At 43.9% G+C, this 16,156-nt stretch overlaps 1 long non-coding RNA gene across 1 annotated transcript in view; it reads left to right on the top strand.

Moving 5' to 3' along the window:
• The first annotated feature begins 1,756 nt into the window (after positions 1–1,756).
• The window catches only part of LOC146346677 (uncharacterized), a 37,584-nt gene continuing 23,184 nt past the window's right edge, over positions 1,757–16,156 (top strand). Inside the window, exon 1 of the long non-coding RNA XR_014789825.1 lies at positions 1,757–1,930. This is a non-coding gene — a long non-coding RNA (uncharacterized LOC146346677). The remainder of the gene's footprint in view (positions 1,931–16,156) is intronic.

The following is a 16,156-nucleotide window of genomic DNA, read 5'->3' as shown; positions in this document are numbered from 1 at the left end:
ACTACACGTGCCAAAATAAGGAACGCAAATGGTGGCACCCATGGGCGCCACCATTTGCGTAAGTGCTTTTTTTTTTTTCGAAGTCAGCCATGATTGGCTACGTAAACATTTACTTAGCCTATCACGGCTGATTGCAGGGACGCAAATGGCGGCGGCTACAGCCACCGCCATTTGCATCCCGGCAGGAGAGGAGGTTTCGAGGCCGGAGGGATGGGGCGCCTCCCCCCCGGCTAGAATTTGGGGGGGAGGGACGGAGCGCCTCCCCCCCACCACGAAGCAAGCTTCGGGATCAGGTAAGGGACTTTCATCCATCCCTAAGCCCAAACATGTTTTCTGGAAAAAGTGAAGATTGACATTAAGTACTCCTAGGCAGAGAAGTCTGGGTTTATACTTTCAGGCCTGGGGTATAAGGTCTATGAAGTTCATACTACTTCCCGAACTTCAAAGAGACTAATATGGCCTGTGAATTCTTCATCAGCCTGGATTTCAATTTGAAACGGAAAAGAGTTTTCCTCAAACTAGGGATGGGAGAATCACTGAGACTCGAGTTCAAGTTCTACCTCAAAGCTTGTTTCACATCATTCCCATTTCTGAATAGGAAATGTACACATTTAGGTCCACACTTTTTTAAAGTGTGCGCCCACATGCATAATTCCCCCCACTCCCCATGGACTAAAGCATAAAAAGTGTATTTTGTCCAAAGTCAAAGAAATGCATTTTGTGAACGTAATCACAAGCTCTGGAAAATGTGAGCTTTGCCCGAAAAATGCGCTCACATTTACATTTGGAGGGTGCTCACATATTGGGGTTTTGTTTTGTTTTTTGTGGGGCAGGTTTTGATATTTAACAGACTGAAATGAAAAGCTAATACATCCCTACCCCCAACATCTCTCCCTCCCATCTCTCCAGCCTCCAAATCACTCTCTCCCTTTCGTGTGCTTTCCTAGCCCATGTCCCCCTCATCCACCTGTGTTAAATGACCACAGGATTTATCCTGCCCATGTAGTAGTTCGTTTGTTTATTCATTGATTACATTTATACCCCACCTTTCTTCCATTGTGGAACTCAAGGTGGCTACATGTGGTTCCCAGGTAGTCGCCCCTCCAACCACTGACCAGACCCAGACCTGCTTAGCTTCAGCAAGGTGGCTGCCTCATGAGCCTTCAGACTATCAAATGGGACCTAGTTGCAGGCCTTTGGATATTACACCCATGCCAAGGAATCTCTGCACAGGGAAGCAGCTGCCACAGCACAATTATAAGATTTCAAAGATGCCCTAGAGATGTGGGTTTCAGAATAATTTGAAATAAGGTGTATATGTAATAACAGGTTTTATTGGATCCAGTATACACCACCATGAAGATTAAAACCCCAGAAGTCTACTATATCTATACCTGGGCTGGGAATCAACACCACAGTCACTATCTTTGTCCTTAAGGATAGGGATGTATGAAACGTAGGGTTGGTGGAGAATTTCTACCGACGCATTCGGCCCCCTGAAAGTGTTGGGGAAATTCTATTTGCGTGGCCCTTATTTTCGCCGTAGTCTACGTAAATCTTTACGTAGACTAAACGTGCCAAAATAAGGAACGCAAATGGCGGTCCCCATGGGAGTCGCCATTTGCGTATGCGCTTTTTTTTTCTTTTTTTTTTCAAAGTCACCTGTGATAGGCTACGTGACGATTTACATAGCCTATCACAGCTGACTTTGGAAATCTAGCCGTGATAGGCTACGTAAATCATTACGTAGCCTATCACAGGTGTGTGTGTGTGTGTGTGTTTACTTTTTTTTCATGGCTGGGTAGACGGGGCGCTCCTACCTGACCTGAATTTCGGCCGGGCGAGGCGGCGCGCCTCCCCCCCCTCTCCTGAACTTCGGGGGGAGAACCGAAGCGCCTTCCCCCCACCGTGAAGCAAGCTGCGGGACGAGGTAAGTCCCTTTCGTCCATCCCTAACGAATGGGAATTTTTTAGCTGTGATAGGCTACATAAATATTTATGTAGCCTATCACAGCCTCCGCAGGGACACAAATGGCGTCCCTGCGTTAGCCGTGATAGGCTATGTAAGCATTGATGCGGCCGCCATTCACAGAGCAGCGCGAACGGCAGCAGGTGAGTGCTCCATTTCGCGCACCTTTCATGGGGTGGGGGGGCTTCGTTCCACCATGGGTTTCATTGAGATCCGTGGCAGAATTCTCCACCATCCCTACTTAAGGAAAGGTTTTCCATAAGCTTCTGTGTGCAGCCATTGCAAACAAAGCAACTTTTGTCATTAAAAATTTACCCCGGTTAGAGAGCAAAGCACAGATTCTGTTCCAGTCATTTCCTTCAGGCAATCTTTGAAAACGGGAGACCAGGCATTCATTTCTGGAAGATAGAGAATCATACAGAACATCCTCTACCCACAGATTCATCACTTTATTTCTCTTCATTTTTATTGTTGAGATCTAAAAGGACTACCCCTTGTGATCCTTTGTTGGCACCGTTTGGAATCTAATGGCATTGACAAATATTCTGAGAATGTGTAACCTAAGCAACACTGAGGGAGAGCTATAAACCACAGGTAAATGTGTATTTATTTTCCAATGCAGAAATATATCTGGGCTCAGTAGGAGGAAAGTTACTAATAACCTCATCTATCCTCAAAGTATGTAGAAGGTTACTCCCAGCAATAAAAGGGAGAAAATTGCTGTTCCTTTGAAGGGATAAAATAGGGTATGATTTCATCCAAGCCAGCCATTCATTGAAAGCTAATGACTAAGGGTTGTATTGCTATTTACGTAATGTACATTTGTTACAGACATCTGAAAACAGTTTTGGGTTTTTTTTAATTATTTAATATGGACAATTGTAGCTGGATGAAAATGTGGCAGTTACCCCACCACATAATAGTCCTCATTTCACAGCTCTAATTGCACTTGCCTGAAAGTAAGCTGCATGTTGCTCAATGGGACTTACTCCCGAGTAAACAGTTTTGAGATGGAGGTGCCAATCATTCTCCTCGTCAGAGAACTAGCCCAGATGCCAAGCTGGGCCTGGGAGTGTTATTTCCCCTCCAGCGGCATCTGGTTCCTTGGCAGGCGGTTTCAGTTGCTTTGGCTTTTTCCAAATGCCCCAGCTCTCTTATGTCATTATCCCGATGGCTTGCTTGTGCTACTGACTGTTCCTGCTTAACCCTTGTTTGCTTTGATTGCTTTGTTCTGAACAGTTTGTTTGTGGCATTAATGTATTGATCAAATGATTGTTGTTTTCTTTAGAAAGCCTGAGGAATCATTCAGGGTAGGAATGAGTCATTCCAGAACTTTTTGCACAGTTTCCAGCTGTTTTGGGATGCAGCGCGGGTAATTTTTTTATTCAGTATCCATAGTTAAAAACCAAGTAGAGCATTTTTTCTGAATTCTGAAAATTACATGGACTCGATCTACACACCACCATCACTTCTTGGAAGTACATCAACATTGCTTAAAACAGGAAGCACATGCATGTTTCACATCTATAATAGGATGAAGCTCATTGCTCAGCGGTAGAGCACATGATTTGTATGCAGAAGGCCCCAAACCAGGTAGCAGGGCTGGGAAAGATCTCTGACCTTACAGACCTAAAACTTGTCAAAGTGGGCTAGATGGAGCAGTGGCCTGAGTCTCTCTATATTTGTCCATATGTTCACAATGTCACCTACACTAGCTGAATGACATCATTGGATACTGCCGAAATTCCAAGTTGTCACTGATCAGGCAACACATTGTTCTATCCAAACCTGTTGTATTAAAAACTTTTGGTGGTTGTCGTTCTGTCAGGAGGACAGTTACATCCTGGTTTTCTTCCATCCCATTGGCAACATTGAATAGATGGGCGTGCTTTACGGTGTTTGCCGAGGGCACCGAGCTAAGGAGAAGCTGCAACTGTGCTTTCTGTCTGGCCTCCTAATCAAGCTGACATCTGTATTTTTATCTTCCTCCTTGAAAACATGTCTAATTCTTCCAAACTGAAACCATTCTAAAATGTCTTTGACAAAAACTGTAGATACATAAAACAAACAGTACTGTTTTTAAAATAACAGATCGGCTCTGCTTGAGCATCTTGGCTCCACTTTCCCCAGCTCCTCTTCTAATGAGACTCTAGGTTCTAGGAGTGGGCAGAGCTGAACCTTGGCCCTAGCATTCAGAGGCAAGCTGCCTGAGGCCACTATGACTAGTAGCCACAGCCACTACAGTCATATCCTCCATGAAGTTGTCTAATCCTCTTTTAAAGCCAACCAACTTGGTGGCCGTCTTTATTAAATCTTGTGATAATGTTTCCATAGTTTAACTATCTGCAAGAAATACTTCCTTTTTCTGTCCTGAATCTCCCACCATTCATCTTCATTAGATAACCCCAGGTCCTAGAATTATAAGAAATGGAGGTGGGGAAATTAATGCTTTTTAAAGAACTCCACACACACACACACACACACACACACATTTTAAACTAATATACCCAAGTGTCTTGCTATGCATGCTAGCTAGGTTTTTGAAAAGATGGTGAGTATTTCTGCAGTATTTTACTATCGGTGAGTTGCTTCTTTATTCAAGCGTCAGCTGAATACAGGTTTGTTTATTTGTTTTGCCACCACAGACTGTTTTAATGCCCATTATCTACTGCAAAAATGAATTGTTGGTTTTACAACATTATACATGCAACAGATCAACCCATCCCTTTCATTTGGCAGGAGCTCTAATGCAGCTTGCCCCACTGAGATCAGCAATTGTTGTGCTAGTCAAATAAAATGTGAATCAATATGAGGAGTGTTATTGTGCAGTAACATCCATTTATTCCTCCCTTTCTCTTCAATACATTTTATGTGTTTCTGGACAGATATGCAGCTTGGCCATCTTGTGAATATACATTATAGAGGAGACCTGCAAAAAAAGCGATTTTCCATGTTCCTTTCCCTGCACTCAGCATTCTCTGCCCACTGAGTATGCTCAGTTGTCATTGGGTTGTTTTGGTCCACCCCACCCCACCCCACCCCCCTTTGGCATCCCCCCCCCGATTAACTTTTTTTTTTCATTTCTGCAAACTTTGGAGTTCTCCTGAGCCTGTTTATTTGCCTCCCTCTTGTGTGTGGATGGTGTCATTTTGCCAGCAGAAGGACCAGCACAGAGAGAACAGTATTAGCATCACGATCAGTTTCTTATAACCGATCTGTTAGTGCGTGTACCTGTGATTCACCAAAGCAGCCAGAGATGGGCAGATATAGATCCAAGTGTGGCTTGCACTACACTGTTGACACTTTCTTCAAAAGTAGCATATCAAGCAGATAAATAGATGGCCAAATACTCAACAACAACACCCCACACACACACACTTCATGTTCCTTGCTGTTCAGCAGCCTTTTGCTTACAATTACTTCTGTTTCTTGTGCCATTTTGTTTGCCCTAACACTCCTTACAATAGATATATAGATACACACACACACCGCCACCTTTCCAAAAGGTATAAGCCTTGAAGGCCACCCTTGGCAATAATTTAAAACAGTCCATTCCAATAAAACAAAATAGAAAAAGTAAACAGCCAGCAGCAGGCCGAGCAAATAGGAACTCTAAAAAAAAATGTGCCCATCTAAAAGATAACAATGTATGCATGCATAAACTATGCCTGGGGTGGATATTCCAAAACCTGGGTGCAACCACAGAAAAGGCCTTATGTCAAGTTCCTTCATCTTCTCTCTCTTCACAATCAACACACTCCAAGATACCAGGCTTCAGGCTCACCACTTTATTAGTTAAGGGCCAGGTTCTTTACAGATGCAAATTCTAGGAAATGCTCAGGCTACAAAGGAAACAGCTGCTTCTCACAATTACGAATACCAGTAGAGGAGCCGAAGTGGAAGCTAGAGATGTTGCCAGCAGTCTGAACAAGAACTTCCCAGCCAGACTAGCTTAGGGGGGATGCCCCTCCATTACAGTTGCTCCCCCTTATGTAGGCTATCATGCATAGCCAACCTGGAGGATCATCTGAGCTCCGCCTCTAACTTTTCCTGCTTCGCTCTGCAACGGACCCTAGCACCCCTCAAGTCATGCCCCTCACTCTCCTCCTCCCCCAAGACCTGGGTTCTCATGGAGGAGGAAAGCAGGGGGAGGTGTTCAGGCTGAGCCATCTGTGAGCCAAGGTCTTGGGAAGAAGGCCTTGCCATATCTGAGCTCACTAGGGAGGAAGCCTCCCCCTGTTCTGGCTGTTCCCATTCTGAGTCTGAGCTGCTAACTGACTCCACACGCTCAGATTCATTCCTGACACCTTATAGTAAACAGCGTATCTCTGGAGTCTGGATGCGAGACATTTGGAACAGGGCCTGAACAGGGGATCGTAACAAAGGGGCAGGTTTATGTAGGAACAGCCAAGATCAAAATTAATACTTTAATTTTGCCTGGAAACAAAAAAAGGCAGACAGTACCACAAATTATGCAGTCGAGTTTCCCACATTTGGAGAAATCACAGGGGTCAGCAACTTCAGCATTTCCAGCAAGTGCTGAAAGATTGCCAAAACTTAGAAGCACTTTTGTGACACTTATGAAATATACATACATACCAAGATAAGTGGCTTTTGGCTCAACTCAGATTATGGCTGCCTTTACATTAAAGAAAAAACCTGCAGTCCTACCATTGTGGAGCCTTTCCACATTTATAACAGGCTCCCAGATGGTGACCGTGTGATTGCTGAGGGGGGAAGTTTTTAATTTTCAAGGTTCCATAGAGCTCAATGAAACAGCACCATCTAGTGGCTATTTTAATAGTGTTACAGTCTGATTTAATTTGATAGTTCATTACTTCCAGATCTTTTTGAGATGGAACAACTAGAAAATACCTCTGGATGTGCTCTGGAGGTTGACGATGTCATGAAAAGGACCTGCAAATGTCCATGAATGAGCAATCTCAATAGCAGGATAAAAGCTCTGCTATCTGGCCCCAGGGCATAATGTGAAAGCACATGAGGCAGCCACCTTGCAGAAGCTAAGCAAGTTTGGGTCTGGTCAGCGACTAGAGGGGAGACTCCCTGGGAACAGAACCACATGTAGCCACCTTGAGTTCCATGATGGAAGAAAGGCGGGATATAAATAAATACATAAAATAAGCTCTGTGTAAAAAAGCCCTATGATTCCTCTCAATTGCAATCCTGCTACCATATCACATTTTTCTACCATTGCATGTTACATGCATTTGGGTTGCACTGATGTATCGGTGCGGCTTCATGGTTTCAGTGCTTTTAGGGCGGCATGCAGACAAGGCATCCCCAAGGCTGCCCAAGCACACTAACACTCAGCACTTTCCTGAGCTGCATAGATTTATTTGTGTGATAAGTAGAGATTCCACAAACATCCAAGATTTTCTGTTCCTATGTATTCATTGTTGCAGGTAACTGTCCTGAACAGACAAAAGACTGAAGAAGGTTGCCATATCTGTAGGGAAAAAGAAGTGACTGGAGTTGCCAACTGCTGCACAATTGATCACATTGCACATAAACTGAACAGCAATGATTCAAACCCCTATTTTGCTCCTGTCTGTGTGCTCTGGAACAGGGAGCATGATGTGCAGTTAGTTAAAGCAATTGCAGATCTTTTTATATGCCATCTTTTTTGCAAATGCATCAAGGCAGCTAACAAGATCAGCACAATTAAAACAATGAAACAATATAAAAACAACAACAGAAGGGATCAAATGAATAAGGATAACTAATAAAGAGTGACAGATAGTGTCACTCTTCTGGTAATATGCTGGGGGTTGTTTTACCCCGCCACCCTAAGAGTCCAGATGGAAGCATGAGGGGGCATGCCAGTGATGGTGGGTACATGGGTAGAGGGGAAATAAGGCATGAACGCCCTTATAAGCCAGCACCTTCCCCTTTTTTGGCTTGCACAGTCCCCCCACCCCACCCCAGCAATAAAAGATTAGCCAGTCACCTTAGGGACTGAGTAAACATTTCTAGGACACTCCTCCTTAGCCCAAGCATCTATCTCATACCTTTATTTGGTAGAGGTGGAAACATAGAGCCATTATATCAATTCTCCAATTAAAAAGGGCAGACATTGTTATAAAAGGCAATCACATGCCAATAGAAGCCTGAATGAACAAAACGTTGCCTCGTGCCTAAAGACTGTATGGCCGCTAGACAGCAGCTAGACGGCCATAGGATATGTTGTTTTCCAGGAGCTGACCTCGGAGCCCGCACTTCAAGGTTGGTTCCTGGAGAACCAACCTCCCCCCACTTCCATGCTGCCTCGGAGGCGGCGCAGAATAGCCCTGTCCTCCGCACTCACAAGAGGAGCACAGAGCGGCCAGAAAGGGGCATGGCTGGGGGCATTCCAGGGCGGGGAGAGCGTAACTGCCTGTACAACACATCCTATGTGTCGTACAGCAGCCTCCTCCCCCGCTCAGCCCTCCTGCAGCTAGACAGCCGCAATCAGAAATGCAGGGCAGGAGAAGTGCAGAGGGAAGAATCCCCTCCATGCTTCTCCTGCCCTGCTTTGGATAGGTGGTCGCCTGTGAGTTTGGAGGCGGCCGCCTATTTGGATAGGATTGTGCCCTAAGGCAAGGAAAACTTGTCTAGGGAGGATGTTCTGCCATTTGGGCACCAGCACTGGAAAGATATTTTCTCTGATATCTACCTGCCTTGCTTGGAAGATGGAGGCACCTAGAGTAGTGTCTCCTATGAAGATCTTATTTTATGGGCAGGTTGTATGGGAGAAGACAGATAATGATCACCACCTTCTTCCATATGAACCTATTCAGGTACTCTGTTCAGCAATTGAAGCCCTCCTAATTGTCCTCCTGTAGTCAGAGATTTAGCAGGCACAGTCAGAGATGCAAGACAAGGCTTTTCCTTTTCCTGTTTGTACCGTGGTGTCTAGACTGTGTAGTGCCCTCCCGAGGAAAGCCCTTATGGCTTCCTCACCACTTCCCTTTCAGCCAGCAACTTGTCTTAAACATGACTTTTAAAGAAAGTGTTCAGTCTGCTGCACTAACCTTATTCGCTAGTGTTTACAAAACTAAACAAAGTTCGAAAGTTATATTGTGGCACTAAAAAAAAAAGCTGATAACAATAAATAGATCAATGAGGGTCTTTGATGGAAAGGCTAGATATTTAAACTAAGTTTTAAAACTAAATAGAATCAAACAAATGCAATAAACTTACCTACAAACTGCCCTTGTAGCTAAGAGTGGTGCCAGTGTGCAAGATAATGTACAGAACAAATTAATTGTCACACATCCCTAGTGATAGGTTTGCAGGGCTGTGGGGTGGGGGTGACTGCGGCCAGAACAGTAACTCCAACCCATGTTGAGTCCATCAGCTTACAACATATTACTGCATGATGAGTTTACATTTTCAATAGCAAAAGCAGAATATTGAACTTGGATTTAAATTAGTTAAGGCTGCAATCCTATATACAAGTACCTGGCAGTAAGTCCCATGGAACTCAGTGGGGATTACTTTGTCAATATGTTATTTCTTTTTTTAAAAATGCACTTACTTATTCAGGAATTTAGAATGTAGTGCCTTTTGTTCCAACATCACACGTGTGCATTTTAGCTGTTGGATTTGTGGTGAGGGTCTACTGTTCAGTAGCGTTTAGGCATTGTATATTTGGATCTTATTCCATGGATGATACATAGACATACACTTTGAAATAAAATGTACATAAGACTTCTGTAGGCATATTAGAGTTCAGTGATTTCATGATAGTGGTTGTGTGCGCTTTAGTATTTGTTGCTTCTTTGTTTTGCTTCTGAGTAGACATGCATAGGACTCTGCTGTAAACGTATTAAACACCCAAATTCAATTTGATTCAAGTACATTCATCGCTAATGTTACCTTTGTGGCATGTACTATGTCTTGTAATACAACTATACAAGCAGTTTGGCTGCTGTTGCAACAAAGCATAACTATTGGAAGGTTCTGCTCTGACCTTTAAACCTCTGAAAGAACTGCTGGTTGCTCCAGGCACAGGAGGAGGAAAGGGAAAACACATAGTCCCTTGCTGTGTGTTCTAATCGGCACCAACCACCAGCCACAAATCTGGGGCAGACTTCAGTTCTGCTACACCACCTGTAACTCTTTGGGCTGTGTCACTGAAAGCCAATGCTGCTGATCTGGACTCTTTATAGTCCGTGATGCCTGGCACCAATTAACCCTAACAAATCCAGAAAGCAACACCAAATTTACCTGATTACGTAGGACATGTGTCAAAATTTACCAAACCAATTTCCAAATTAAATTCTTCAGGGAACAACGATGGCTGGGAAATGCTTCCTTTGGAAAAAGAGCCAGTGTGGTGTAGTGGCTAGAGTGTAGGACTAGGAGTCAGAAGATCTGGGTTCTAGTCCCCACTCGGCCATGGGAGCTCACTGGGTGACTTTGGGCCAGTCACAGGCTCTCAGCCCAACCCACCTCACAGGTTGTTGTGAGGATAAAATGGAGGAGTAGGATTGTGTAAGCCGCCTTGGGTTCCTTAAGGAGGAATAAAGATGGGATATAAATGTAATAAATAAATAAAAATAAAAAGAGAGGGCTTACTTTCCAACAAATATTATAAGAACAGAAATCTGCTAAATCTATAAGGTGTGTCTTGGTGATGCTACAGGGTGGGTGCATTATTCCAAGGCAGAGAACGTGCTTTACGCGCAGAAGGTGTCAGGTTCAATGTCTTGGCAATTCCAGTCTAAACGGCTCTCAGGGGAAGGTGTCTGCTTCAGATCTTGAAGAGCCACTGCCAGTCAGAGAAGGCAGTACTGGGCCAGATGCATTAATTGGTTGGTTGGTTCAGTATAAGGCAGCTTTATATGTTCATATGGGAGACTCAGTTGCCAGGGATTGCTGGGTATTTTCTGGTATAAAGGAAGTGCTTAGATTAGATGATAAACAAGCAGGCAGAGTCTGTTTTCATATTTATACCAAATACCAATCCAAGAGTGGTTTTAGGCTAACAACAACAGCACTGAGAAGAGATGTCTATTTTTGCAGAGTGCTATCGAGATAAAGAATTTTTAAATAAAAGGTGTTCATAAATTTATGAAGTTTTGGAATGAAGTATTTATTCAAAGAAAAATCACCTGGCAACTCTAGATTATTTTATTAAATCCGGTTACAGGATGCATTATGTGAAATTCCTTTGTATTCAATTGCACTTTTCTGCTGTCTTCTGGTTCAAGATAATGTTCATCATACTGCAACAGTCTGTCATTTCTCCCAAAGCCATATTTTCTTGTTTTGCCCCATCTCATTGCCACCTTGTGACATCTTCTGTTCAGCAGCATATTTTTTTTGTATATCTCGTCCATGTCACTTTCACATGTTCCAACCCATAATTCTGTCCTGTTTCTGCATTAATCTACAACTTAGTCCTGTTAAAAACATTTAACACTAACTTAGAGTGGTCACTGGTCCAGGTACCCATATGGTCACATTCCCAGAGTCTGAGCCTAGTTGTTGCAGGTTCAAGGATCCAAGAGTTCCAGGGTGGTCAGCACAAACAGGGATCAGGCAAAAGGCAAGGTCTTAACAGCCAAGGTCACAAGCAACAACATTCCAAGGCAACAAAGCAGACAAGGGGCAGGCAGGAGGAGGACCAAAGTCCAGAACTAGATATGTCAGAGATCAGTCAAGGAAGCTGTCCAAAGGCAAGGGAGCTGGATGCAGGAAGGCCTGGTCAATGTTTCCAGCACATATCTCAGCCTTACACTGCTGTTTTTATGCAGAGGCTGTCAGACCCACAGCCAAGACTCAGCTGTGAGCTGTTAGTGACTGCAGCTGAAAAGGTCCTAAGCAAGGCCCTTACAGGATGCAAATGGCTCTTATCTCACAAGGAGGCTTCAAGCTCAGTCTAGCACTCCTTCTGAGTTCTTGTCTTTTCAGGTAGTGTCTCTCCTGAGAGCTGGGGGTTTCTCTGCTTCCACCTCTGAGGGAGAGTCCTTGTCCTCTACAGGTGACACCCTCATGGTAGTACCAGGATCCTCCTGGTCTCCTGGCAGATACTGGGCATTGGTGGTGGCAGGTGGTTCCTAGTCATCCAGCTCTTCCTTCTCTCAGGAGTTTTCCAGTGGGGGCAAGTTAGCCATGACTAACAAGTCCCATTTAGTTCAATAGGTAAGTATGATTAAAACTGGAACCAATCCATATTTTGCTGGTAAGGGTTAGATAGTATAAGCACTGAGGAGCATCTTGAATTGAAAATTATGGGTACTTACGCTACACCAACATGACATGATGCGCATCATTGAGAAAATCCACCCTTATCCATTTTAGTGGAAATGTCCTGGATATACAAAGTCGCTTTCTGGGAGGCAGAAATATTAAGAGAAATAATAGGGAAGGTTCCACATATTCCTAATCAACAGCTGTTCATAAATCCTTTATAGATTTTAAGATTTATCACACACAGACACAAACAGACACATACATATACATGAGACAATGGAAAAGCCTGCATTTCAGGTGGCTTCCCCCAATGGAATGAATAAGACATTCAAAAGGATAGAAGTTTCTGATTAGGATGCTAATCTTGCAAAGACCACCATATGCACTTAATATTACAAGTATGCGTGGCTCTGCGCATTTGAGGAGTCCAGAGTGTGATGAGACAAAACAGGAGTAAGGGAATATGACATGTGCTATTGAGGAAAATGTGTTTCAGAGAGAAAGGGATTAAAAATCAAGCACGTTGCAGTGAAACACTAAGACCACCAAGATTATCATAAATACTGAATAAGTCCCCAAATGACTAAATAGGCCTTGTAAATCTTTCTAAGAAGGAAACATGGATTTCTCTCTTCTTAAAGATTTTTTTTCCCCCTTTATTAAAGGCAAACTGAGACAGAACATGCAAATCTACAAGACACCAGACTACTGCCATTTAACGCATGCATCTCGGAGAGCCTTCTGACTAGCACTAATATTAATCCATCTTGCATTAGAAATACAAAAAAGAAAATCATTTTAACTATAGTACAAACATGAATCCTTACATTGTAATGGAGCGTAGTGGAATGAATGCCTCGTGCTTGCAAGCATGCCTCTCTTTTTCTATCCTCCTGCCTTTCTATGTTGCTGTGCCTAATTTGAATGTTAAAATGTTTATTCAAAATGCAAAGTTTTAATACAAAGCATAATATCAAATAGCTTATTTAAACTGTGCTAACTTGAAATATTTTAAGTAAACAGCAGTGCAATCATTATTAGCTTTTCCTCCCTATCATCCCCTTACAGCTTGTGTTAATGTGCAGATAAGGAAAATGTTGTTCAGATTTTTTTTTCTTTTTGACTAATTGGAAGCAATTTGCACATTTGCATGGTAACCCCCAGTTTACCAAAAGGTAACACAAGCAATTTTTACATTCCTTCAGTGAACCATATTTAAAAAATCAGCAGGAATCCTGTTTTAAAATTGAAAAAGTATATACATATGTGTCAAAGCCAAACTCTGCTAGCAAAAAGTAGAATTAGTGGGGAACCTGACTGCTCATTGGAAGGACAGATACTGAAGCTGAAGCTCAAATATTTTGGCCACCTAATGCAAAGAGAAAACTCACTGGAAAAGACCCTGATGGTGGGAAAGACTGAAGGCAAAAGGAGAAGGGGACAGCAGAGGATGAGATGGCTAGGTAGCATCACCGATGCAATGAATATGAACTTGAGCACACTCGGCGAGACAACGGAGGACAGGAAGGCCTGGCGTGCTATGGTCCATGGGGTCACGAAGGGTCGGACACGACTGAACGACTGAACAACAACAACAAGTGGGGAACCTGTGATATTGTCATACTCTACCTCCCATCAGCCCCAGCCAGTATGGCCAATGGTCAGGGATGGTGGGTGTTGTAGTCCAACATCTGCTCAGTCACAGGTTTCCCATCCCTGCTATAGAAGAGAGTATTTTCTTAACTTTAATAACATACCTACTCTTCATACCGCCATGGCTTTCTCCAAGGAATCCGGAGAATTTAGTTCAGAGAGGGTGCTGAGAATTCTGTTAGACATCAGTTGGGCTCAATTTTGACCGGGTGTGAATTAGCTCAGGGGTCCCCAGCCTTTTTGGACCCATGGGCATAATTGGGAATTTACGAAACTGCTGTGGGCATCACCACAAAATGGCTCCAATGGAGGATGTGGCTAGTCACCTAATGGCTACCATGGGGGTCTGGCTAGTCAAAAAAAAAGTTAGGGCACAATCCTATGCACATTTAGACAGAAAGAAGTCCTACAGCTCCCAGCAATTCTGGGAGCCGTAGTACTTCTTTCAGTCTAAACGTGCATAGGATTGTGCCCTTAAAGAGGTGGGAGGGGGAAGAGAGAAATGGAGGGAGAGAGAAATAGCAAGGCAAATGCACTGAGGGGAGAGAAAGAACAAACTAAGCCACTGGCTAGGAGGAGGAGGAACAGTGAGCTAGAGGTGAGGTGAGGTGGGGAGGGGAGGGGAGGGGAGGGGAGGGGGAGAGAAATAGCAAGGCTAGAAGCTTGGAAGGAGGGGGAAATGGCAAGGTAGAGGGAAGAGAAAGACCAACACTAGAGGCTAGAAAAGAAGAGAAAGAGGAATGCCTTAACATTTTCAAAGGTGCTTATTAAAACAACAACAATTTAAGGGGGCAGGGAATGGAGAGCTTCATGGGCACCACTGGTGGTTCCCATGGCATTGGGGACCCCCAGATTAGCTCATCTCTGAGCTCCAGTTTTTAATGTACTCCCTAGGTGATGAGCTTCACCCTCCCTTTTCTGCTAATATTGCAAGAAGGGTTGCAGCTGTAGCCTTGATTAGGCCCTAAAAATTCCACAGAATTCTGGGAATTGTAGTTTCCTAGGGCTTCTGGTTCCTTAGTAAGGACCAGAAGCCTTGGGAAATTACATTCACTGTGAGTATTGGTATCCACAGTGCTGCTGCAGTATCTAGGACTAATGAAACTCACAGCAGCTGCTTCTCATTACCACAGCCACCATTACCACCATCAGGTTAGCTTCAAAGGGAAAAGGAAGCTGGTAGGTATTGTTCTGGGGAGGGGTGGTGCTAAGCTAATTATGAGTTGTGTCTGAACTTTGCAAGGGTTTTGGTCAGTGCATAGTTAGCTCAAAAGTTTCCAAACTAGGAAAGTTCTCATCTTTGAATGTTAGAAGCACTTACTGCTGCCTGTCTGTTGTCACTGCCAATGTCTGATTTATTCTCTTACTGAGTTACTGACCAACCAGTCTGTTAGACCTGTGAAAACTATAGAAGGGCATTGTTGGCAAGTAATGAAATCATGTGGGCAGATGAATGAACCCTTAGAGGCTGGATCTACAGTTACTGCCTTTTTCCGCTTCCAATGTGGTTTCACCGCCCGCCTTTCACACTACGCAGTAGCCGCCTTGAATTGGAACCGGAATTTCCCACTTCCGTGCTCCCGCTTTCAATACCCTAATATCCCGGTATTTCCCCTTAATGTGCTCTGATTTTCCTCCTTCGCTACCATATCCAGTCGTAGTCCCCTCCCCTGCCTGTCCATATGTGGTGGTGTTTGTATTTCCCTCCTGTCCAGTCACAGCTCTTGATGGCCCCATGTCTTCTTCCGTCTACTGATCACATAGCTTCCTCAGCAGCCCCCATTTCCTCAGCAACAAGCAAAGGGCAGGATGTGCACACGCTTGTCTGATCTCAGAAGCTAAACAGGGTTGGTCCCGGTCAGTGCTTGGATGGAAGACCGCCTGGGAATCAGGCTTCCTGCACTGAGCAGGGGGTTGTTGTATCCCTTCAAATAAGATTAAGTTTTACCCCCTCCTATCCCCTGCTCAGGATGTGTTTTTTTTTTTAAATTAAGGCGTTATCCTCGCAGAATCGAGGCTTCTCCGCGATGTTTTTTTTTCTAATTGAGGCATGATCTTAGAAGCTTTGAAGTTGTGAAGCTTCAGATTGTTGTCAGCTATGTTGAGCTTCACAATTTCGAAGCTTCTAAGATCATGCCTCAATTAGAGAAAAAAACCATGACGGAGAAGCCCCAATTCTGAGAGGATAACGCCTTAATTTAAAAAAAAAAAACATCCGGAGCAGGGAATAGGAGGGGGTAAAACTTAATCTCATTTGAAGGGATACAACAACAACCCCCTGCTCAGTGCAGGAAGCCTGATTCCCAGGTGGTTGCCCATCCAACTACTGACCAAG

Source organism: Heloderma suspectum, chromosome 4, assembly GCF_057233095.1.
Source record: "Heloderma suspectum isolate Gila_16-S chromosome 4, 16-S_ref, whole genome shotgun sequence".
NCBI classification, from domain to species: domain Eukaryota; kingdom Metazoa; phylum Chordata; class Lepidosauria; order Squamata; family Helodermatidae; genus Heloderma; species Heloderma suspectum.
This window is presented reverse-complemented; position numbering and strand designations above follow the sequence as displayed.